The sequence below is a fragment of the Aethalodelphis obliquidens genome, unplaced genomic scaffold, assembly GCF_003676395.1.
Source record: "Aethalodelphis obliquidens isolate GAN/ISIS:26980383/991018 unplaced genomic scaffold, ASM367639v1 scaffold34, whole genome shotgun sequence".
Classification (NCBI taxonomy): domain Eukaryota; kingdom Metazoa; phylum Chordata; class Mammalia; order Artiodactyla; family Delphinidae; genus Aethalodelphis; species Aethalodelphis obliquidens.
In genome coordinates, this window is record NW_020837978.1 from 11541437 (window position 1) to 11567688 (window position 26252).

Sequence of the window (26252 nt, forward strand, 5' to 3'; positions counted from 1 at the left end):
AAAGCACAATAGAAGGCATGCATTCAACTACAAACACAGATAAAATATGGAAACGCAGTTCTGTATTTCTGGGCTAGGGACATGCTAAGTAATAGGGATTTGCATGACTAAGCTTCTACTATGCTGACATATGCAAAATTCAGGAGCAATCAAATCAGTCTTCTTAGCCTGACAATGTTTAAACGAGAAACAGCCTTCACCCTGGCTCTGAAGACTTCGTGAGCTCACAGGAGAACCTGACTGCACCTAATTAATAGCAATTTTAAAACAGCCCTATCTAAATATTAAGTCTCCTAAACTAATAGTGATGTAGGCAGGGATTCTAACTACAGGAACAAAAGGTCAGTAGTGATTAGACCAGGACAATGGGGCACAATTCACCTGAGCTTTGGCTCAAGCTGATTTTTAAGATCTCACCTTTACTTGCAAAACATAAATAAATAAATAAATAAATAATACATTTTTTAAAACCTGGAACCGAATGAATATATATTCTGAAACTTATTTCATGCCAAGTTTTTGTAGCAACATATTTTTCTGTTCCTTTAAGATGTGCTACCTTGTAACAATAAAGAATTCTCAAAAGCTTAGTCAGTTAAACCCTGCAGTGACAGCATCTGTTTTGTTCTTTTTTTATATATATATAAATTTATTTATTTATTTATTTATTTATTTTGGGGGGTGTTGGGTCTTCATTTCTGTGCGAGGGCTTTCTCTAGTTGCGGCGAGCGGGGGGCTACTCTTCATCACGGTGCACGGGCCTCTCACTGTCGTGGCCTCTCTTGTTGCGGAGCACAGGCTCCAGACGCGCAGGCTCAGTAGTTGTGGCTCACGGGTCTAGTTGCTCTGCGGCACGTGGGATCTTCCTGGACCAGGGCTTGAACCCGTGTCCCCTGCATTGGCAGGCAGATTCTCAACCACTGCGCCACCAGGGAAGCCCCTGTTTTGTTCTTTTCAATGACAATAAAAGTGGATTAGAGGTTCTAACCAAATTATTTTTCCCAAAACATCAATTACCTACCCAAAAGAAGACTCAGATTTTGAATTTCCTGAATCAGCCTTAATTTCAAATTTTCTGTTGCCAGGGACTTCCCTGGTGGTGCAGTAGTTAAGAATCCTCCTGTTACCCATCAAAATAGACCAGTCAGTGAGGACAAACACATTGTATGAGCACCCGCAAAGCCCCCATGGCATCCATGCGCCATCCACTGTCTGCATTTCACAGATGGGGTCCCCACCACCTCACCATCATCTCAACCCAAAGATCATGACGAATGGTTCTTCAGTTATCACAATGCTTTTATTTATTTATTTATTAGTTATTTTTGATGGAGGATCATTTCTGTAAATGTTCTGAGAACTATTTTATGATTTCATTGTTTCCCTACTGCAAAGTTTAATCTCCTAGATAAATACTGTTTTACTGTAGCAACATGCTCTGAGCACCTACTAGACATTAGCCATCATGCTAGACTCTTTACATATACATCATCTCATTTATCTCCCATCCCTGAGAGATGGGTATTAGAAGTCTCATTTTATAGCTGCGGAAATTGATCCCCAGAGACTTTAAACAACTTGTCAAGCTCACTTGGTACTAAGTGGTTGAACTAAAAATTTAAAACAGGTCCACTTACTCCAGAGCTGTTTTGTTTGTTTGTTTGTTTCTACCAGACCACACTAGCTCTGAGCCTTCTCCCAGGCCCACAAATAGCCTTATGATCACCCACCTGCTTCAGGTTCTACTTCCCAATGGACCATCATGACTTTCCCAAATAAAATAGGAAAATACCCTGTGCCAGGGCCTTAATCCTTAATCCTTCTCTTAACTTCCATTTGGAGCCTTCTCAGAAAAGAGAAGACTGTAGGGTCTAAAGCCTCAAGAATATGCCTGATCTTTGATTCATCTTAATTTTCCAGATGTCTAATGAGAGTTTCATGAGCCATCTCCAATCCTTTTGGAAAAACTTCTCTAACAAAGAATTCTCTATGCCTAGAGGGCTGAATACAGCTTCCTTAGGGTTTAAGACACTATGGACATTAAAAAGTCTTACCCTTTCCTGGAGGGATAAAAATCTCTAAAGGGGTTCAAGATGACACTCCCCCCTTCTCATTCAGAAATTTTCCAGGAATTCACTGAGAATTTCCCTCATCCCTGACACAGGTGACATCATTAGGTCCACTAGTGCAGGGACCGTGAATTAATTAAATCATTAATTTTAGATCCTATGTCTTTCAAGTCAAGTGGAAGTGTGCATGGCACAGATTGGCATTGCACCAGAGGGCAGGTAGAATTGGGTAGCCAGGGAGAGCTGGATTCAAAGTTGACTCGGCAACTTAAAAGCTGTGACACCTTGGGCAAACTACTTTACTTTTCTGAGTCTCAACTTACTTAACTGTAAACACTAATAATGTAGTTGATCATAAGGCTGTTTGAGGATTAAGTGGGATATCCTATAAAAAGTACCTGGCCGAAGTTGCTATTCAATAAAACGAATGGGAGTCCTCTCACGAGGTAGAGGATTTCAGAGTTTATTCCTTTCACTCTCTGCTTTATTTCTTCTGAGAAGAGTGATGGGTAGGGGGAAATCCCAATCACTTTTCTATTTCTCTTCCCATCAGCTAGCAATCCATTTTCTGGCAAACAGTCAGGTCCTTTCCATCTTAGTCAGGCTGAAAGCCAAATAATAATAATCAAAAAAAGAACAGCTAGAAATCCATCTAGGTATCATTAATTCTTCTAAGGTTATAAATTGGGCCAAGTATGGGTCAAGCTAAAATTGTGTCATTCTTCTGGGCTGATATGTGGAGCCATGTCTTGATTACATTAATGCTTATCTAGATGACCTCTTGTTGTGCTTCCAAAACGGCTCAGAAGATAGACATTCGGGCTGTGGTTTGCCCACAGCTGTGTACATCATCCATCCACCTCTCAGTGACACCTCATCAGTCCTCTTCATCGAACTCCTATCCTACAGTTATTCAAATTCTACATGTAACCCAGACCATGCTTTTTCTTTCTCTCTGTCTCAGAGTTACCCAGATAAAGAAAACTGCTTTCCAAGTCTGGGTTCAAATCCAGGTCAAAATGGTACCTTTTCCCCTCCTCACCATCCCACCACCAAGCCCCTCTCGAGGCCCCCAGGACTGAGCATACAGAGCTAGGCATGGGGTTGAATGATTGAGTGAATAAATGAACAATTGTTCCAGCAGGTTTGGGCACCACGTCAAGTGTGCTAGGACACAGGCCATCTGCTTCGTATCTTAACACCACACAGTGTTTCTCTTAGTCATTTCTTTTAGGTCCCTCCAAGCCCCCCAAGCACCAGTGTACTTAGAGTCGTTCAATAACACCTCTTAGCCAGGGAATTCAAAGTAGTTCAAGATGAGTGACAATAATTAACAGTCCTATGAAATGATGTCTATGCACAAGGGGAGAGAATTGCAAAGGTAAAAATAGAACTCAGGTGTCCTTACCCCAAAGACATTGCCTAAAGGATCAGCTGCCCACTCCTCGGAACTGCATGGATGACCTCCACAGCCTGTGTCCTGTTATTCCACAACACACACCTTACACTCAGACACTCTAGTTCTTGCTGCTCAGACTGTGTGTTTGGACCATCAGCAGGGACTTGTAAGAAATGCATGACCTTGGGCCCTTCCCAGATGTACTAAATAAGGATCAGCCTTTTAACAAAATCCTCAGATGATGAAAATGCTGCCAGTCTGGGGATGATACATGCTTTGAGTAGCATGGCTCTAGATTACCCGTCATCCTCTAAACAAGTCCCACATGGTCATACCTCCAAGCCTTTGCTCTTATAATTCCTTCTGCTTACAATACTCTTTCCCACCTTCTACAATACTCTTTCCCACCTTCTCTCCGTGAATTCTATGCAACTTCAGTTCCTCTGTAGAAATCATTAGAGCACCCATCTTAGCACTCAGCAAAGAGAGAGCCTGCGTATCACACTCTACATAAGCATTCTTAACCACCTGGAATTGTAATTAGTTGTTTATATGTATTGGTCTCTCCAGCAAGATTGGGGACCATGTTTATTTATCCCCCAGAATATGCTATGTGCTCAATAAATGTTCATTGAATCAACATTAACACTAGCTCCATGCTCTTTGTCATTTTCACATCTTCAGTAGATTCCAGAAGAAGCCATGTGGCTTATGTGACATCCCACCAAATTTTAACTTGTGCCACATTTAGCATCCTGCAAATGCCCATGTGCTTGCCGAATGGTGGCCCATCTTGAGACAGAAACTTAAGAGATTATGTATCCTATTATATGTTATGTATGTCCTCACGGATATGCTGAAACAGAATAACTGTCTGCTGTTGATTATCTTCAGCAGGGAATTGTAACTTGCAGAGAGTAAATGTGAAAGCTGATCTGTAACCTATCGCTAGGAGCCTTAATGGTTCAAAACAGGCCCTTACAATGTTTTTCTTTGCCAGTCCAGGAGCCCACGACAACAAGCTGTGTGGGTAGGTAAGTCGCTATTCTGGAAAAAAATATTTAAAAACACACTTGAAAATGGAAGGCATTGAAGTAAATCATAAATTTGTCTCATTATTTCCTGTTTCTTACTTCAACCTCATTCACGACTATAACGGCTTGGTTTGAAAATTCTACTACTATGGTAATTTCCTCCTTTCTCAAGGCCCCAGCCAAACCCCACTGGAAATGAAAGAACTGAGCAGAGAGATGGTTGAAATTTCCCATAAGCTGAATTTTTTATTACGGCGACTGCTGCTTTAAAAGCCAGTCGTAACACATATGGCTTACAAATTATTGCCTCATGTAGGGAAAGCAAAATGCCTTTTATCCAAGTAGACGTGCACTTGCCCAAACCCTAAGGGGAACGTTTACACGTTTAGTGTTGAGATCCTGTAACGGCAGAGGTGCTGTTGAAGGTACCACAGATAAGCCTGGGACAACACATATACATGCCTTCCTCGTTACTGTGTGCTATAACTGTCCTGGACTCCAGGGATATATGTTCTGGGGATCAGTCACTGACAGTATATGACTAACAAGAGTTCTAGAATTTTAGGTTGAAGATGAACTTCAAGGTCATTTCATCTGATGCTTGAATCTCTTAGGTAACATCCCTACCAAGTGGCCATCCAGCTACGACCAGAATACCTCCAGTAACAGGGAACTCCTTGCCTCCCAAACACTTATGTCCCTTCAGTCTGGTCTCCACTTGTTTATGTTCCATCTTTTCCTGTGCGGGAGCACAAGAACAGCGGTTTTAGGATTCAACTATCATGAGAAATCAGGTCCGGTGGTTGCCTAACTTCGGAACTGTGGGTTCAAGTCCCAAATTCCAGGGAAGCAGAGTCTGCTTAGTCTAACTGGATACCACTCCTTGTCTGGAGAAAGGCCAGAACCACTGAGACCACATGCAGCGGAGATGGGGGAGTCCTCCAAAGTAAAAGGAGGTGCTGGTCCCAGAAGAAGGAAAAAGAATGCTAGACTGAAAAGAAACACTCAGATGTTTACAAACTCACATTCCTGCTTTTGCTCAAACCTGGAATAACCTCTTCAACCCCCAGACAATTCTAACTGGCAGCCCGGATCCCAGCTCCCATCCGCTTCCCGGCTCTCACTGCATCTGCCTTGGTGTGTAGATACCCACGTGCTTGAACATCCCATTTCCCTTACCAGACTGTAATTACTTGGAAAGGGAACCAAATCTTGTAGCTTTTTATCCACCACAACACCTACCTACAAAGTGCGTGCTTACATACAGTTGCTGTTTTCCAAATTATGTTTTCCAAAACAGCAGAAAATGTCTTAACTTCAAGCAGATGTACATCCAGAAAGTAGGGAGAAAGGAAATTGTGAATTACCCTGAGCGCTTAAACTCCTTCCTTTTAGGATTTTATGGCATGTGGGATTTCTACTGGTTAAGTAAAGATTTCTGTTTCATAATAGTAGTGTTAAATTGAAATATCTCAACATATTAATATTCATCCTCTGACATTTTAACTACCATTTCTATTCTCTCATGCAGTCAACAACCAGTAATTGCATCAGGATTCAGGAATAGAAACGTGAGCATGAGATTTCTCTCTGCCAGGAAGGAGCTCATCATCCTTGATAAATCAGGGGTAGAAAAATAAATCGGGAATTCCAAGATGAGACTCTGTACACCAGAGATACAGACTAGGTGCCTCTCTGATCCCCTAAGTCAGAATTTCTCAGAGCACATCCTCCACCTTTCTGCAACAAACCCACTCCTGGAACTTCTTACACCGCAGACCCCCAGCCCCATGCCTGACCTATAAAATCAAGCACTTAGCCTAGTGCTTGGGGTCCAAGATTTTCTAACAAGCTCCCCAAGGGGGAATTTCATGCACATCATATATTGAGAGCTACTACGCTAGTGATAAATTCTTGAGATTTGAGTATGCAGAATATTATAATAGGGATATTCCAAAGCCAAAAATAAAACCAAAAAACCCTGTTAAAATCCCAACAAAACAATATATTAACTCACACTAGCTTATCATCTGATGAAAGGAAACTTCCATGCAGTATCATACTCATTTTCCATGGCTTACCGTTTCCCAGCATACATTGTTCTATCATTAAACGCTGCAGAGAAGGATGCCCTGCTTGACAAGAAGAGTTTTCAGACTAGCAAGTGACTGGAATGTTACCTGGTCCAGGTGTTGGTTCAGGAGGCTGCACCAGACTTCAGCACATCGGGTTGCATTGCGGTTCCTGTTAACTGTGACCTGCAGCATGTGTCATCCAATCATACGTGGACCCCATGACAGGTAGGTTTTTTCTGACAAAGGGAAAGATGCAGCAACCATATGTGTAATTGAGCTGGAAAATGTGCTATTGGCTCAGTCAAAGGATAAAGAGAAGTATAATCTCACTTCTCCCTTTTCTAAAAGCCATAATAACGACCAGAAACTTAAAAATAAAAAAAAATAAAAAGTCTGTCTTTCTAACAGCAGGCTGCAAATGTTCAGCGGGCAATGGAACAAGCCTGGCATTAGAGCTCTAAGTTTTGGCCCCACGCTGCCTCGTAGCAGAAGTGGAAGGAAGTCGCCCACCTCTGTACCTAGTCTCCTCCTCTGTCCCTCTGGCAGCATCTGCCCTACCTCCGGGGTTTTGGTCGGATCCGTGATTCGTGGACACAAAGGTATTTCATATACTCCAAGTCAGGGCTTCTTACCCAGGGGTCCATAGGCCCCCTGGGCCTGGGCTTCAGGACTTTAGTGAACATCCTGACGTTATAAATAAAATCGGGTTATGTATAGGCACACGTGCTTTTTTCTGGGGAGAGGGTCCGTAGCTTTCATCAGATTTTCAGAGGAGTCTCTGACCTAAATTAGTATCCTGTTCCTCTTTTCTCTGTAACTAATTACCGAGTGTTTGTTGAGCCTTTACCATGGGATCTGTCGTTAGGGGTGCAGTGAACCCCCAATTCTCTTCTAACCTTTGAGCCGTCAAGGAAGGTTTACAGACTTTATATCCGTTTGGGTTGCACTTTATAGGAGGGAAGGGGTGAAGGTCACGCACCAAGAGACGCCTGGGAAGCATTACGTCACCTCTGGGGGAGTCTAAACCCCCAGGATGCTCTCCCCGGCCTCCAACAGGGAGGAGTGGGAGGCTATCGTGGAGCCTGTTCTGTCAGTGCAACGTGTTTTCCACTCCAGCAACACCTAACATATGGCGTGTGCACTGATGCTGATGAAAACAGTGATTCATCCTTAATCCTTAAAAAAAAAAAAAAAAGCAGTCGACCCTGTGTGGCCTTGGCTCTCCTCCCTGAATGCCCTTCTGTTCTCCAAAATGTCTGTGTTGTCACCTGCCTCCACCTGATCCTGTCAGCTCCCTGGTCTTACTCTAGTGCAGGCTCCCTCCAGCCCTCTAATCTCTGTCTCCTCTTTCCGTTGCTCTTTCCTCTGCTTCCTCACTGCCCATCCCTGAGATTTCTGTTGCATATCCTCAGCCCTCTCTGTAATGTAAGGACCTTTCCGCTCACTCCCTTCCTGGCCCCACTGTCCCCCACCTCACACCCCTCCCATACCTGGTCTATGCTTTACCTTTACCATCCTCCCCTATCCCTTGCCCCTTGGAAGGAAAACCTCCCTACCAGGGGGAAGGGAAAGTAAGAGGGGAAGGAAGATGCAGGAAAAATTGGGTTATGGGATAAGGAGGTGAAAGGTGGGGGAAGAACGTTGCCGGATGAAAACATTGAGAATCACCGACCTTCTCCTGCCATTTTGATTTACTTTGCAAGGTCTTTTGTTTGGTGCCCAACAGGGCAGAAGGCAAAGGTGTTACATTCTGGGAGAAGACCAAACCTCACCAGTCTTGTAAAAAATGAAAGAAGAAAGAGAAGAACAGAGGGACAAGAAAAAAGAGAGGGAAAGCGTCAGGGGATAACAGGGAGTGAAGGATAAGAACATATAATCTCATAGCTTAACTGTGTTTAAAGCAAAGCAGACCTTCATCAATGGGTGGGCAAACAGGGATAAAAAAGAGTCATATCTGGAGACAAAGGCAGCCAGTCATTGTCAATGAGATTTGGGATCAGGGTAACGTCAAATTATGCAACCAGGTGTGTTCTAAACATTTGTTATTGGTAGGGGCTCAAAATACATTTTCAACAAAAAGGCAGTATGATTCAGAGAAGTCAGACAAAACCGAGCAAATCTGGGTTCCATGTAACCTTGGTCAAGTCACAACCCTTCAGAGCCTCAAATGAAGATGAGCATACCCTCTTAGAAGTATCTCTCTAGTGCAGGATTGTTGTGACAAATAATGATATGTTTTAAGTGCCTTGCATACAGTAGATGCTCAATAAATTATGGTGGTTATTATGATCACTATCATTAAAACTCTGCTATATATAGCAAGTTCGAATCACAGGGGAAAACCGCAATAGCTAATAACCTACCAGAAATATAAAGCACTGTCCTAAAAAGACCGTAGAAATCTAACCACTGTGCACTGCACAATTCTTCCAGAGGAGAATGTCCAGAGTTCAATCCCCAGCAGTAGGAGTCAGTGCTTCTGCAAATACAGCCTCTGTTGGAATCTGCACCAGGGTAGGGTGGAGAGGGTGGGTATCCAGTAGGTTGGGAGTAGAGAGAGAGTCAACCTCATAAGTAGTGGTCAAGTGTCTAAGCCTCAGATCCTCATCTGTAGAAAAAGGACAGTAATATACACTGTATACAAGTTGGAAGATTAAAAATTGACCAGTGGGACTTCCCTGGTGGCGCAGTGGTTAAGAATCCGCCTGCCAATGCAGGGTACACAGGTTCGAGCCCTGGTCTGGGAAGATCCCACAAGCCGCGGAGCAACTAAGCCCGTGCGCCACAACTACTGAGCCCGCGTGCCATAACTACTGAAGCCCGCGTGCCTAGAGCCCGTGCTCTGCAACAAGAGAAGCCACCGCAACGAGAAGCCCACACACCACAACGAAGAGTAGCCCCCGTTCACCGCAACTAGAGAAAGCCCGTGCACAGCAACGAAGACCCAACGCAGCCAAAAATAATAAATTAAAAAAAAAAAAATTGACCAGTATACCAAACCTGTGTTTTCTGGAACATAAGCTCTATAGGATATTAATAAGTGTTATCAAAATAGGAAAATGCTGGATCACAATAAGGTCTCATATGTAGGCGAATTGGCAGTATCTACCAACATTGTAAATGCACATACCTTTTCATACAGCAATCCCGCTAATGAGATGAGGGGGAGAGATTCAACTGATTTCTTACTGCAGGACATCTTCAGACAGGAATGTGATTTAAAGCTTTTCCCAAACGTATTTAAATCCAGGCCCCTTTTCTTGTAGAACATCTCCTGGGACTAGTGTTCCAAGGAAGACATTTGGAAACACGAAATTAGATCATGCATGTGCGAGCTGGTACAGATGGTACTCCATAAGCCTTTTATTTTCTTCTGATGGTCCCAGGATTAGCCCTAGACCTCCTATCCCATCACCACCATCTGTTCCTATGACCAAAGTCTCTCGTCTCCCTAGTCAGCTACGGAATACGATATGGTCCAATAACTTCTCCCTAACCTCCTGTCTCTGAAGTATAGAGTCCCTTGGAAGTTTTCTAACGCTCTTCACTGCTTACAGCAATAAGAAACGAAGAACAAAAACATTTCTCCTCCAATTCCTTTCTCTTCATTCACTTTGTCTCTGTATGGAATGACAAGGCCAAATACAGTTTAGGTATTAAAGGTAAGCATTGAAGGTCCAAAGTGAAACTCATCTACTTTGCAAAGAAAAATTAGGTAATATATCCTGGGTCCTTCAACAGAAAAGGTAGGGGAGCTTGTGAACTAAAACACAAATCAGAACAGAGGCTGGAGAACCAAGAGCCGTTGAAGTAGCTTCGGGAGTGAGCTTCCCTTTCCTTTCTTGAGTCATCATTAGTCTTTTCCCCTAGGATCTGATGGGGTGCCAGTGAGAAAATGTGGGACTGGTCAAGGAAGGGAGGAGGAAGGCAGGGGAGTGGTGGGTTTTAAAAAGGGAAGACCCTGGGCTTCCCTGGTGGCGCAGTGGTTGAGAGTCCGCCTGCCGATGCAGGGGACACGGGTTCGTGCCCTGGTCCCGGAGAATCCCGCGTGCCGCGGAGCGGCTGGACCCATGAGCCATGGCCGTTGAGCCTGTGCGTCCGGAGCTTGTGATCCGCAACGGGAGAGGCCACAAGAGTGAGAGGCCCGCGTATCGCAAAAATATAAAAAATAAAAAGGGAAGACCCTATATGCTGTATATGACAGAGCACTGGCAAATGGGTGGTGCCCACGCAGAGTAGGTCTGAAATCCCTGAATGAATTAATTAATGGACGAACCACCAACCAACTAGACATAAATTGAGTACAAATCAGAAAATCATAGTGTCTTCAGATTAAGAAAATAAAGGTCTTGGCAAGAGTCAGATCCAGTGGAGCAAGGCTGCCTTGGTTGACCAGCTAAAGTGTTCTCTTGAACACCTAACTGAATCGCTTTTGTTCCAAATCCTTCTCAAAGGCACAGAATCCCAGCAGGTGCTTGGGGGGAAGGTCATTCTTCCAGCAGCATTTGTCAATAGACCTGAATTTTGCTCTAATCTGCTCAGAGAGGCTTTCTCTTCCTTTGTTTGGTTTTTCCTCCCCTCTGAGCATTGCCTCATCTCTACCTAGAAAGTAGAGATCTTCACCAACTAGCCATCAGGGGTTTGGCACTGTGACTGTGGAATCTCTTCTATTCCTTGAATATGAAACAAACACAATGGAGACTCAAAGTATTGTTATTATCTATTATAGACAGAAAGGAGGAAAAGAAAATTTAACTGTATGCACAGCCGAAAACATCAATATTTACAAAGGACTCCAATTACCGTAATAATTGTTGTGGAGTACCTTATAGAAGACAATGGAATGCCATACAACTGATGAAGGATGTACAAAATCTTAAAAGTACATGCTAACTCTGACACACACGGATAAAAAGGAAAGGTTGCTTAGCCAAGAAATATAGATTTAAAAGTCAATATATTTGTTTAAGTAAAATATTACCCAGAAGATGAATCTTTAACAAGCAGAATATGACCAGCATCTGAAGCCAAAGATAAAAATTTTCAATTATTCATTGATTTGAATTATGAATACAAATTCCCCTTACATTTTACTGTAAATAATTGAGAGTTAACTTGAGATTTAAAGTTTTTTCAGAACAAAGGAGTGAGTTTAACTCAAAAATTTAACTTATGATAACTCTCTGTTAAGTACAATTACAGTGGTAGAATTGAGAAAACTAACATAAGGAAACAAAAACTAATACCAGGAAGAATTGAAACTTGAATGTGTTTATGGGTAAATGAAAGTCACATTTTCCTAATTAAGGATGAATCTAAGGGGGACTTCCCTGGTGGTCCAGAGGGGAGGACTCCGAGCTCCCAATGCAGGGGGCCTGGGTTCAATCCCTGGTCAGGGAACTAGATCCCGCATGCCACAACTAAGATCCCGCATGCCGCAACTAAAAAAAAAAAAAAAAGAGAGAGATCCCGCACACCACAACGAAGATCCTGTGTGCCACATCTAAGATGGGGCACAGCCAAATAAATAAACAAATAATTCTTTTTTTAAAAAAAGGATGAATCTAAGGAATACAATTCTGATTGAAAAAGCAACGCATGCTTCTCCAGAACCTGCTCAATCTTACATTTTTTTCCTCTAAAAACCTTTTGATCTTAGTTCCTCTTCTCTACAAAAGATAACATCTACTCTTTCAAATCACTTCTGTTAGTTAAGATTAAGGAGTTGAAAGGAAGGTGATCCTGGACAATTCTGCCTCTAGCTGTGGCAGATTAATTTGTAACAGACTAACACTCCCCCTAAGAACAATTGAAGAAAATGGAGATGGGGAAGAAGAGTCTGTTTGAGGGCATCAGAGAGGTAAAAAGGCACCTAGGACCTGAGGGAGCAAAATTCCAGAGGGCAGGGAATCTTTGGTGTGAAACTGGTATCTGTCAGCTGAAGCTAAACAAGAAAAAAAGAAAATCTACAGCCTGGGTATTATCAGTTGATGCAGCGATTTCATAAAAATGTCTAATTTCAGCTGAATATATGTTTCTAAGCAGCAATGCGAAAGGCATTACCAACCCTTCCAAGTGAGCACTCCTTGGATATTAAACCCAGCCTTCGTCTGGAGCTGTCAGTTGTCTCCTGAGCCATAATCAGAATTGAATACTTTAAGACCTTCACAAAACAAACATTGTTAACTCGGTGAATAGCCAAGTTGACCAAAGGTAAGAGTCTTACAACCAAAGGCAAGAGAAAGTCATTGCAGGCTGGGTTCCCCAGAGGCAGATGCTGAGATGGAGTCTGGGGTATAAAATGTTTATTTTAGGACCAGCACCTATGAAAGGAAGATGGGAAGAAGGAATGGGCAGAGGGGGCCAAATAAAGTTTCAGTTTACAAGGCAGGGAGTTTTAGAGTAAAATAGTACCCATCTGAGTTGTCCCCCATTGGGCCAAAATAGCTACTTTATATCCTCTTCTATTAAGTCATGGGATCCAGAATATGGCATGACCTTGCGCAAGGTGGCTCTCTGCAGATAAAGCAGACTCTGGAAGAGCTGACAGCTGAGGGCTTTCTTCTGACCACACTCCCTGCAGCTGAGCAGCAAATCTTTCCCTGAAGGAGGAGCTAGTTCCTGCATTTCCCTATTTCCCAGAGCAGGGGCGGCCAAGAAAACGTAGCACAGGATACCAACGGCGAATGGAGTCAGGGGTGGTACCACCCTGTGTTCGTTCATTCTACATTCCCCAAACTTTCACTGCTCACTTATTCTGCACCTAGACCTCTACTAGGCACTGTGGCTCTAGAAAGGAGGCTCACACTCTCCCTACCCTCAAAGGACATCCATCCACAGTGAGCACTCTAAGAGCGGAAAGAACAGCGCAGGGGGGGTGGGGGGGGGCGGGGATGCAGGGTGCTGTGCGACAGGGAGGGGCCCCTCACCCAGCTGAGGTGAGGAAAGGGGGCAGGAATCTTCTCCATTTCCCACCCAAGCGCCTCCTGGACAGGAGTGTCTGCTGTGTAAGTAACTAATCATAACCGGCTATCTATGGGGAAGCAGACCCTGGTTGTTCTATGGAAATAGCAAAACATAAGGAGCGAAGATGACTTAGCTGTCATCCCCAAGAGTCAGATGAAGGCGAATCACCGTCAACCTCCCTAGGCCTTTTTTATTCATCTGTAACAAAGGGGAACTCTATTTCAAAGAAAAAAAAAATCCTATGACATGTGTTCACTGTAATTACAAAACTTGGTCAGGATTATATAAAATCTGAGCTTGGTTCTCCCAGTTGTGGAAGGCTCAGGAAGTTAGATTCACAGAGTCTACAGAAGGAGCTGAGAAGGGGGCTATTTTTGTCTGTTTTTCTCATAGCTGTAGCCCAGCTTCTACAACACTGCCCGGCACAAATGGGAAACTCAATATTCCTTTTTTTTTTTTTGGCTGCCAAAAGCTTCATTTCCATTTGTTCCAAGGCTTGGGGGAGGGCTCCAGGGTAGTTAAAAGCTGCCTAGTGGCTGCAGAGAAGGCTTCAGGCCTTCTGACCACAGGCCGCTGGGTTTCAGAGGCTCCTAGTCATGCCTGAGGGTGAGCCTTTCAAAGAGCTACTGGCCCCGCCCAGCCTGAGGACCAGCCAGCCTGCGGAGGTTGGTCAGGTGGTCACCCATCTTCTTGATGAGTTTCACCTGCGCATACAGGAAGCCGCTCTCCAGGAAGTCTCAGAGGTGAGGGTCTGTGCGGGCAGAGCCCAGGGCATGCAGATCGAAAAGGGCCTGGTTCGGGTCCTTCTCCATGAGAATGGCGGCTTCCATAGCGTCCTGGGTTTCACCCCACTCATCTTGAGATGGCTTCCGCACGTCCTGGAAGAGGGCACGGTCGCTGCACTGGTTTTGTATTTTTGAGAGACGTTCAGTGCCTTGGCGCTTCTCCTTGGCCAATTCACGGAAAAAGTGGCCCACACTCTGAAGAGCCCCATTGTCGTGGTCGAAATAGAAGCCCGGAGAGAGGTAGGTATAGAAGGCCTGCAGATGCAAGTTGACCAGGCAACCTCTACCTTGGTAGAATAATTCTGATGAATCTGGGAGCTCAGGGTTGATTGGTAATAAGGAGTTAACCTCAAAAACTGGTGTTGGTTGGTTCCAGTGGCCGAGGGTAGCTGAGTGGCTGATTCCAAAGGTTGCAACTGAAAAAAAAGCTGGAGGGCGGTCGGAGGCTGGAACAAGGGGTATCCCTTGGTACGTTCATTCTAAACACTGTTGAAGCAAGAGACAGATCCGCAGGCCTGCCGCGTGACCTGTCGGAAACTCAATATTCCTCAGGTCAGTTAGTGAGCAGCAGTATAGTCACTTCCGGCCCCCTCCGTCTCCGCCACCCCCACCCCCGCCAGCCTAAGCCCTCCTTCCCCCCTCCCCCTGCCTAGGACCACCTCTGAGCTAAGGCTGCGACTGGGACACCTGCAAGTGGCTTCTCCAAGTGGCCAGGGCTTCCTCACAGTGTGGTGGCTGGGTTGCCAAGGTGAGCATCCTGAGAGACAGGGAGCCACACAGAAGCCACGTGGCCTTTTGTGACCTTGCCTCAGAGGTCAAACACTGTCACTTCCACTGCATTGTATTTGTCGAGGCAGCTACAAAGATTTTCTCAAGTTCAAAGGTAGGGAACATACCTTCTCAATGGAGGAATGTCAACAGCACATTGCAAAAAACAAAAACAAAACATGTGGGGTGAGAAAGATATGGCAGATTGCATTTTCCGAGGGATATATATATACATGCCATGACACTCAAGCCTTCCCCTGATTTTACATTATCAGACATCTGGCACTCTGCCCTGCACATTTTCGTGCAGTACTTAGGAGCTCTGCAAGGAAAATATGAACAGAACGGCTCTCCTTCCCAGGACTGGGGGACAGGGGTGCAAAAGTGGGACATTAGGAATGTTTATCTCAGAAGGTAGAGGACTCACTTGGGCTCTGGGTGACTTGGGAGCAAAGCCACACACAACCGTCATCACTATCACCTGTGTCAGCATACTATTTCTGTCCCTTTCACTCCTCTCTTTCATTGTTCATTTGTCATAGGTGTTTATGTTATAGGGAATAAATCTTGGGAAAGAAGACATTATCGTACATTGTTAAGTCTCCACTTTCATGTATTTATGCCAATGCTTGTGGCCTCATTAGGAATTTTAAGCTGAAGTCACTTATGCCGGGTGGCCCATTTGATAGGAAGTGAATTTCAGACTAGGTCAGTACTCAGGCAGTCATTCACCTCAAAGTCAGGGTACAATTCAATTCTTTTTGATATCAATGGATGTATTCTTTAACCAGAGTTAAAATAATCTAAAACCATCTTCCAACAGTATGATTCGAATGAAATAACATCCAGCGTGCTTAGATTGGAAAAAATGGCATTATTCAATTTCCAAATACAGTAACTCGAATGATGAATTTGAAGAACTCGTTCCTGCTTTATTATTGGTACGGCTTCGTAACTGTCCTTTCAGTTCTCTTTTTCTTTGTGGGAAGATGGAGGAGGGGTGGCTAATGCAAAAGCAGAGGCAGCATCTTATTTACGCCATAACTGCTTTCCTGTGTCCTAAACCCTCAAGAGGGCTTTCTGAAGAAAAAGGGGTGAAAAAAATTAAACCTTATCCAGTGGAATTTACAGAGCTAGAAATAAAACAGCCTTAAAAGTTGTAACAGATACCTTTTTGGTTTATAACCACATTCTCTAACATCTGTTGAGGGACATTTGCTGACCAAAGGGTCTGTCAGTATCAATAAGGAAAGATGTGTTCCTCATTGTTCTAGAATCTACGGTGTCTAGGGTTATTGAAATGGATATCTACTGTAGTTCATACCGGAGGATGGAGAGGGAGATTACAGACGGAAGGAAAAGGGGACGTGGATTACAGTGTGGACTTGCCCCTGGCCTTGCTTTGAACTCTCCCTGGCTTTTTGGAACTTAACCAAGATCAAACAGGCAGTTGCAGCCAGCCCAAGGCCTCTGGTTCTCTGTATAAATTTAGGAGTTGATTTTGAGGTTAAGATTATGAAGTTTTGTGGTAACTTTAAACTGGCAAGTATTGCGTTCACCTTTTCTATTCCCCAAAGAAAAAAGAAATGCCCAGCCATGTAATGAAACTCCTTTCAATCTGACCATTGTGTTAGGAACAGATTTCACACTGAGCGAATCTTTGCAACCAGACTCAAATGTTTCCCATTAAGGCCCTGCACGAGTATAAATGTGCAAGGGCCCGCCGCAGAGTGTGCCATTCTCCAAGCAAATGCACACACTTGGTGACTTGGATAGGGTATCAAAAACAGATCCACTGCTGAATACTTGTTTGCACTTCTTATTGCCGTTGCTTAGAGCCTAGACAATGAGAAAGAAAACTCCCTCAACCTCTTGGTGGTGGCGGTGGGACCTACCTGATTAGGCAGAACATGTGTGGGTCAAACTGTTGCAGCCTTAATGTCTGAATCAGAATTGCTTGCTTACGATGGCTACGCCGTATCTTACTAGGATCCTTCACAGTTTAGCAACTTTTGCTTCAAGCTAAAATAAGTGCTAGGAAGTAGAGTTTAAAATGATGCACAGAGTTTTAGACTATCAAAACAGGAGATTCTATTCAGAAAATGACTTTGACTAAAGCTGAAGAAAACTACAATACATTAACAGAAAGTTTCAATCTGTTATAAGATGGTTCTTAGTTTGACTTTTTTTTTTTTTTTTTTGAGGTACGCGGGCCTCTCACCGTTGTGGCCTCTCCCGCTGCGGAGCAGAGGCTCCGGACGGGCAGGCTCAGCGGCCATGGCTCACGGGCCCAGCCGCTCCGCGGCATGTGGGATCTTCCCGGACCGGGGCACGAACCCATGTCCCCTGCATCGGCAGACGGACTCTCAGCCACTGCGCCACCAGGGAAGCCCCTTTATTTCGTTTTTATATAAAATGATTCCTTTCCTTACTCACACGGAATTTTCCTATGGAAACATGGGTTTTGTGGAGAGTAAGAAAGGTATTTTTTACAAATGAATGCTTTGTATTCACTAATCCCATATTTTTTCCCATATTAGTTTCTTCATGGATTTCTACAAAGATGGTATTTTATCAGGTTCTTCTTTTTTTTTTTTTTTTTTTTTTTAAGAAACACCTTGGGCTTCCCTGGTGGCACAGTGGTTAAGAATACACCTGCCAATGCAGGGGACACGGGTTGGAGCCCTGGTCCGGGAAGATCCCACATGCTGCGGAGCAACTAAGCCCGTGTGCCCCAACTACTGAGCCTGCGCTCTAGAGCCCGTGAGCCACAACTACTGAGCCTGTGCGCCACAACTACTGAAGCCTGGGCGCCTAGAGCCCGTGCTCCTCAACAAGAGCAGCCACCGCAATGAGAAGCCTGCGCACTGCAACAAAGAGTAGCTCCCGGGCTTCCCTGGTGGCGCAATGGTTGGGAGTCCGCCTGCCAATGCAGGAGACATGGGTTCGTGCCCCGGTCCGGGAAGATCCCACATGACGCGGAGCAGCTGGGCCCGTGAGCCATGGCCGCTGAGCCTGCGCGTCCGGAGCCTGTGCTCCGTGGCGGGAGAGGCCACAACAGTGAGAGGCCCACGTTCCGCAAAAAAAAAAAAAAAAAAAAAAAGAGTAGCCCCTGCTCGCCACAACTAGAGAAAGCCCATGTGCAGCAATGAGGACCCAACACAGCCAAAAATAAACAAATAAATTAATTAATTAAAATTAAAAAAAAAAAGAAACACCTCACTTAAAATAAGCAAAACGTTTTTATTCACACAAGTATCTTTTACTAACTCTACCCAATTTTAGAAGCTTTGTAGGCTCCAAAGACTATCATGATTAACCTTCTTCGGATGAAACTTTAAGGATGTGCTTTGAACCCACAGAAGAAATTAAATGCACAGTTAAGACTGATTTTCATCATCAAGTTGCAACAGGGAATTGTCTTTAAAGCCATCTTCTGTTGCCTTCATTAGAGTTTTGATCTCTTGCTGCAAATTTATATTCCTTTGTGGGTTTAAGGCAGATACTGGGTATCCTTTTAACCTATATTTACTAAGCAACCTATTGATGAGTCTCATTCTGCCACAAATTCATGAACGATGTTCCCATGACCACCCTAGCGGGAGTCTTAACTGAATACAGCATCTTCAGGATAAGTGGCCATTTGTCACAAGGTAAAGGCATTTTTTTTTTAATCGTGAAAGTTAAAAACACATACCACTTTGACTTTTTTACATTTTGAATTGTTCCACAAGCCCCAATCAGCCAGCAAATAAAAAATGTATGCCAATAATAGAACACCCGAAGAAACGTCTGTGCTCCCCCCGCCCTTTTCCCTTTCCAAAAAACCTCTCCCAATTTAGGACCTTCTATATGTATCTGAGCCAAGTTCCTGATTGGAAGAAATTCTCACCTAGAAAGAAGGAGGGACAGTTTCCCTGGTGGTTGTCAGCTTTATTCACTACCTCTCTGTTCTGCCTCACAGGGGAACTGACCCGCCCAAACTCCACCTCTCAGGCCCCCTTGCCCCTGGCACCCAGCCCCTTTCAGTCAGTGGGGGCACTGGATGGAGACTGGGGAGCAGGAGGAAAGGAGAAGTCAGAGAACTTTCCCCCTTCATTTCTGTTTTAGGCAGCATCTTTGGCCAAAGCTGCATCCCCTGCGGCTCCCCGCAGGGCAGCCTCGCATTGGCTGAACTGAGTTGGAAGCCAGTTGGCAAGGGAGTCTGGGAAATGCCTCTGCAGATCAGCCCTTTGTGCAAGGTCCAGAGCAGATCAGGGGAATTATGAGGCCTGGATCTGAGAACAAACAGCCAAAGGACCAGCCCAGAGAGCTGAACTAAGTAAGACTCACTGGCATCCTCTCTAGCTCGGTAGGCCAAAGAGCGACAGTTGACTCCAATTCATCCACTCAATATTTACAGTGCATTGACCAGGTGTTAGGAGTTGTGCTAGCTTCTTTTTTTATATGTTTGTTTGTTTGTTTATTTATTTATTTATTTTTGGCCGTGTTGGGTTTTCATTGCTGCGGGCGGGCTTTCTCTAGTTGCGGGGCGTCTTCCTTGCGGCGCGCAGGTTTCTCATTGCGGTGGCTTCTCTTTGTTGCAGAGCACGGGCTCTAGGCGCGCGGGCTCAGTAGTTGTGGCTCGCGGGCTCTAGAGCGCAGGCTCAGTACTTGTGGCACACGGGCTTAGTTGCTCCGCGGCATGTGGGATCTTCCCCGACCAGGGCTCGAACCCCTGTCGCCTGCACTGGCAGGCAGATTCTTAATCACTGCACCACCAGGGAAGTCCTGTGCTAGCTTCTAAGAATGCAAAGATAGAGAACATATGGTCCCAGCTCTCACCATCTTCTGTTCGAATCCCAGCCCTATTCCCTTCTAGTTGGCTTTGGGAAGCTGACTTGACCACTCCAAGCCACCCCCTCCTCTGCTGTGAAACAGGGAAGATAATAGTATCAACTTCCTAGGCTTTTTTTTTTTTTTTGGCTGCATTGGATCTTAGTTGTGGTACGTGGGCCTCTCTCTAGTTGTGGCATGCAGGTTTTCTCTCTGTAGTTGTGGCGCATGGGCTCCAGGGCACATGGGCTCTGTAGTTTGCAGCTCAAAGGCTCTCTAGTTGAGGCGCTCGAGCTCAGTAGTTGTGGTGCATGGACATGTGGGATCTTAGTTCCCTGCCCAGGATCGAACCAGCGTCCCCTATCATTGTAAGGCAGATTCTTTACCACTGGACCACCAGGGAAGTTCCTCAACTTCCTAGGATTGGTGTAAGGGTTCCATGAGATCGCTGCTTACAGTAGACATTCAGTGAGCATTTGTTGAATAAAACTGTGCCTAGTGAGCCAGACACTTAATAAGTAAAACGAAGTTACACTTCACTGATTGCCTACCCTGTGCCAGACACATACGTACATTACGGTAATGCCTACAACCACTAGCAAGGTGGGGTAAACAAGCAGTTTCAATACAATATGGTAAAGGACTATAACAAACGCACCCACAAGCTGTGCTGGAAACACCATAGGCGGAGAACCTGTAGAGACCTCACAGAGAAGTTACGGAGAATTGCATCAGAGGGAGAAGGAGGCAGGGCCCAGCGGGTAAGGACTTCGTAATAATAACAATAGTAACAAAAGCTAACAAGGATTGAGAACTCACCCTGAACCGGGCCCTGAGTGACAGTACTCACTGAGTCTTCCTCCATAGATGCTCCCTATCAAACCCATTTTATAGAGAGAGAACTCAAGTTTAGAGTTCTAAATTATGTCACCCAGCTAGTAAAGGTTAGGGTCAGGATCCAAACCCAAGAGTGCCTAACTCCAAAGTTGATGCCCTGAGGAACAGCAGATGCACTCCCGGCTGTAAGGATGGATCGTTTTATTGAGTTAACTAACACAGCAGCCACAAAGGACAAATCTGTGTGCTAACATCCAACAGACTGTAGACTCCTTGGGGTAACTGCGCAAGGAGAGCTTGACACTGAAGGTGCTTAATTCTTTGGGGAGTCCAGCGGCACAGCCCCAGCTCACCGGAGGACCAGGGAACAAAGGGCTCCATCCTGGGGTGGGGGAGAAGTGGCTGAGGGGAACATGTGTTCTCTAGAAGTAAACTGAGTGGCCTTGAGAGATGAGTTAACCCTTTCAAGACTCCAGGCTAATGTTTGGTTTAATTATCTCTTCCAAGGTACTGAAGACACTCTGTCTCACAGAGCAAATTTATCTTTCAAATGGAGCCACTGTCCAACCTACTTAGGTATCAATTCTCTTGTCTTTTCTTTAAAAGGCCAGTTGCAGGCAACATCACTACTTTTCTGCTTGAAAGAAAGTGGGGAGAAGTCCTTAAAACCTCCCAAGATGGCTTTTAATTAAAAAATACTAATCCTTATTTTTCCTATTTCTCCAACCTTCTGTGCTGCTGGGGGTTGTGGATGTGGAGATGAGATATTTTGCAAATAATAGTAGACCTTTCCTTCGCATTTCAGAGCCGTTCAATTATAAACACCGCCACCTGCAAAGCTGGAAATCAATTCAACTGCAATCTTCTTTAAAGCGTTTTCAATGCAGCTGCTAACCTGTCTAGATGTTTAACTTTCAGGTTTCAAAACCTGTCAGTTAAAACTTGCTTACTGTTACTCCTTTTCTCTGAAGCTACAAGCCTGAAGAGAAATTATATAGCAAATTGGAAACAAGGAACTAAGACTTGATAGGAACACAAAAGGCCCGTGAATGGGCTGTGGTACAAGAAACTACAATCCCTGCTCTGGAAATGAATGAAGATTAGAGGGCTCGTCTACCCGCAGCCTCTAATGAGGTTGCGCCTTCTCGGTTCTGAAGGCAGCAACTGATCCCTTCACAAGAACACTTGGGCTATTCCGAGAAAAAGACATTAGTCAAACCTGTGGTTGGCTGAGTTTACCAGTCAATTCTGTTGAATTGTGGCATGGGTAGCATGGGGTGGACGCAGCTCATTAAAAACTCCATTCGCGAAAACCTGAAGGCAACAGGACAGTCATTACTGAGCTAATTCTATTGGCCTGAAAGAGTTAATTCAACTCCTAGAGGGAAGCAATGTACTTTCTATTCCCCAGGATGAGCCAGCCTCTCACCCAGCTTAGCACAATGAGACTGTTTTTCCTCAGCCCTCCCCTCTACTCCGGGCTGAAGGCCCCCTGACAGTTGACAAACCCAAGATGGGGCTCACCAGGAGGGTCTCCTCTCATTCCCCAGTACAGGCCCCTCTAGGCCTAAGGGCCGGCCGGGTAATGCTGAATAAATCCGTGCACGCAAGGAACAAGCACGAGGACAAATCCCTTGACTCTGTGTCTGGATTCTAAACACCTACCCAGATTCTAACAGTGTAGCCAGATCAATCTATCAGCAGGAGTCGCTAAGAGATGCCTGATTTACATGCACCCTCTGCAGTGTGTCACTGGGCACAGAGTGCCCTGTAAGCGGTTGTGCACAGGCTCCGGTCCTGGCCCGACGGAGAACAGAGGCCATCACCCGCCTGGACCACAAATGTCCTCACTGAGAAAGAGGCACAGAGGGCCAGAAGTGTTAAACGATCCACACGTTCCCTTCTAGATACTACTTTTTAAAAACGAATTTATTATAAAAAATGTCAAACATAGATCAAAATAGACATAATGGTCCCCATGTACCTATCACCCAGCTGCAACAATTAATAACTTACAGCTGATTTTATTTCCGCTGTACCCCCAGCAAGTCCCCCACCAGGTTATGTTGGAACAAATCCCAGACTTCCTATCACTTCATCCATAAATATTTCAGTGTGTATCTCTAAAAGATAAGGACTCTTTTTTTTTTTTTTTTTTAACAAAACACAAAACAATTCCTGCCTCTAAAAAAAAGAAAACCCCTTCTGACACCTGCTACGACATAGATGAACCTTGAGGACACTGTGCCGAGCGAAACGAGCCAGTCACAAGAGGACAAATTCTGTGTCATTCCACTTACATGAGGTTCTTAGAGTAGTAAATTCATAGACAAAAGTGGAATGGTGGTGGCCAGGGGTTGAGGGGAGGTGGGAATGGGGTGCAGTTGCAATTCTGCAAGAGGAAAAGAGCTCTGTGGATGGATGGAGGCAAAGATAGCACAACAATGTGAATGTACTCAACACCACTGAACGGGATAATGAACCGAAAAATGATTCAAATAGTAAATTTTATATTGTTTATGTATTTTACCACAATTTTTTTTCAAATAGTAAATTAAAAATAAAACCCTTCACATCATAAACTATCCATTAAGCATTTAATTATCTCATAAATGTCATATGTTTGTTCAGTTTGTTTGCTTGGATCAGAATCCACACAAGGTCCACAGACTGTGCTTGGTTTTCAGTTCTCATCCGTTGTCCCTCCAACTGTTTTTATTTCTTTTTTTCCCACTGCAATTTATGTATTGAAGAAACTTTTCCTAGAAAGTTTCCCACAATGCAGATGTTTCCGTTTGCATCCCTGTGATGTCCTCTGTTCTGTTTTCTTGAAAACTGGAAGTTGGATCAAGAGGGCAGATCAGAGAGTGGCGTGGACATATATCCACTACCAAATGTAAAATAGATAGCTAGTGGGAAGCAGCCTCATAGCACAGGGAGATCAGCTCGGTGCTTTGTGACCACCTAGAGGGGTGGGAGGGGGGGGGTGGGAGGGAGGGAGATGCAAGAGGGAAGAGATATGGGGATTATGTATATGTATAGCTGATTCACTTTGTTATAAAGCAGAAACTGACACACCATTATAAAGCAATTATACTCCAATAAAGATGTTAAAAAAAAAAAAGAGCAGATCAGATTCAAATTTGATGTTTCGGGCAAGATCACTGCATAGATTCGACTATATTATCAAAATATGAGTGCGCAAAGATTAATCAACACACTGTCATAACCAATTTAGTATGAGCTCTCCACTGCCGATGGCCTTGGGATGGGGACAGAAGGAATGAGAGGAAATACCAAAAAGATGTTTTAACAGAATCCTTGCCATCAAGGAACCTGCAATCTTGTTAAGGAGGCAAAACTGATAGAAGTGAAACAATTAAATAATAGTTAAGACTGTGCTGTGACTGTAAAAGCCATCTCATTCCAAGGGCGAGACCATCCAAAAAAGGTTTTAGGTCAGAGTTCCTGAAATGGGTCTTGAAGGACTGATAGATTTTGGAAAAAAAAAAGGCATTTGGGGAAGTAAAACTATACAAAGAAAAGCACAGGGACTTCCCTAGTGGCGCAGTGGTTAAGAATCCACCTGCCAATGCAGGCGACACGGGTTTGAGCCCTGGTCCAGGAAGATCCCACATGCTGCGGAGCAACTAAACCCATGCGCCACAACTACTGAGCCCGTGAGCCACAACTACTGAATCCCGCATACCTAGAGCCCGTGCTCCGCCACAAGAGAAGCTGCTGCAACGAGAAGCTCGCGCACCGCGATGAAGAGTAGCCCCGCTCGCCGCAGCTAGAGAAAGCCCGTGCGCAGCAATGGAGACCCAATGCAGCCAAAAATAAATAAATTAAATTTAAAAATAATAATACAAACTATTAAAAAAGAAACAGGAAAGCACAGAGGTTGCTACTGGGGATGGGTACAGAGGATGATTCATACAGGTTGGGAATGATAGCACAAAGACAGGAACACTCAGCAGATTATATGAATTGGAAGATCTCTAGAGACTAAGGCAAATCGGAGGTTACTTCTGTTTTGGGGTGCATACTTTGTCAAGATTCTAAAGGTCTGCAAGTGTCATGGAGGTTTTGAGAAGCTGATTTCCAGTATCTTTTAGTAGAAGAATTGAGGGTTTTTTCCCTCGTGGAAATCTTTTCCAACTGAGTTGACCCTTTCTAGAGATGAAACACGTGAAAAAGAGTTCCGTGAAAAAGAGTTCCATGTAAAATACAGTTAGAATTAGATAAGATGTTTAGGATTAGCCTTAAATACTCTGGAGGGGAGGAGAGAGGTGAGACGTAGAGGGCTATATATGCAAAAAGAGTGACAAAGCGTTGACAGTTGTTGGAGCTGAGTCATGGGTACATAGGACTCATAATGCTATCCTCCCTACTTTTCTGTACGTTTGAATCTTCCCATAATAAAAAGTTATTTGTGAACCTATCACTGTTGAGGGCAAGGGTCATTCCCACATCCCACGTTTCCCATGTTATAGAAAAAGATTCGGTGGACCAGAAGATGTGGCGCTTGTCTCTTCCGTGACTAAGCTGTTTAACTGAGCCAATTACCTCACCTCTGTGGACCTCAATCCCTTTCTCTGTAAAATGAGAGGAAAGGGAACAAGAACTAACATTTATTAAATGCTTACTATGTGCAGGAATTGGGCAGTGCACTTGATGTAGATGATCTCAGTTTTGGGGAGGGTGGATGCAATGTTGTCCTTAGTCTCCAAAGTTTCTTTCTGGTTCTAGGGTTCCACGAATTATCCGTTTCACCTTCATTTAGTTTTTTGATGAACCTATATGCCAGATACCTTGCTATAGTCTTCGGAGACACAGATTAAAGAGACAGCCCCTGTCTTCAAGGGTTTTATGATCTAAAAGGACAGACTAGTAAGAAAGGTTATAATCCAATTGGTAAATGTTATAATAACTGCTGTTTACTGAACAATAACTACATGGGTAAGATGGTAAAGGTTTTACATTATTGATATCTTACATCCCTACAATATAGAAAAAGCATGACATGGTTTAATAATAAAAATAGTATCATAAGGGACTTCCCTGGTGGTCCAGTGGTTAAGAATCCGCCTTCCAGTGCAGGGAACTCGGGTTCGATCCCTGGGAACTAAGATCCCACATGCCACGGGGTAACTAAGCCCACACGTCACAACTAAGAGTCCACACACTGCAAATAAAGATCCTGCGTGCTGCGGCTAAGACCCGATGCAGCCAAAAATAAATAAATAAGTAGTATCATGTGCTCTGGGGTCGAGTAGGAGGAACACCCATCCCAGACTGAGGAGGTCAGATATGTCTGTATTAAGTCTTTTTGAATTAATTTATTTTACTTGTGGTAAAACAAACACAACGTAAAATTTACCATTTTCAGTGTTTAGTTCAGCGGCATGACATACACTCACATCGTTGTGCCACCGTCACCACCATCCATCTCCAGAACTTTTTCCATCTTCCCAAACTGAAACTCAGTACCCATTAAACAC

At 44.3% G+C, this 26252-nt stretch overlaps 1 pseudogene; it reads right to left on the reverse strand.

The window, feature by feature from the left end:
* Nucleotides 1–14133: 14133 nt before the first annotated feature.
* Nucleotides 14134–16138, reverse strand: LOC113631609 (ferritin light chain pseudogene; annotated as a pseudogene).
* Nucleotides 16139–26252: the final 10114 nt, after the last annotated feature.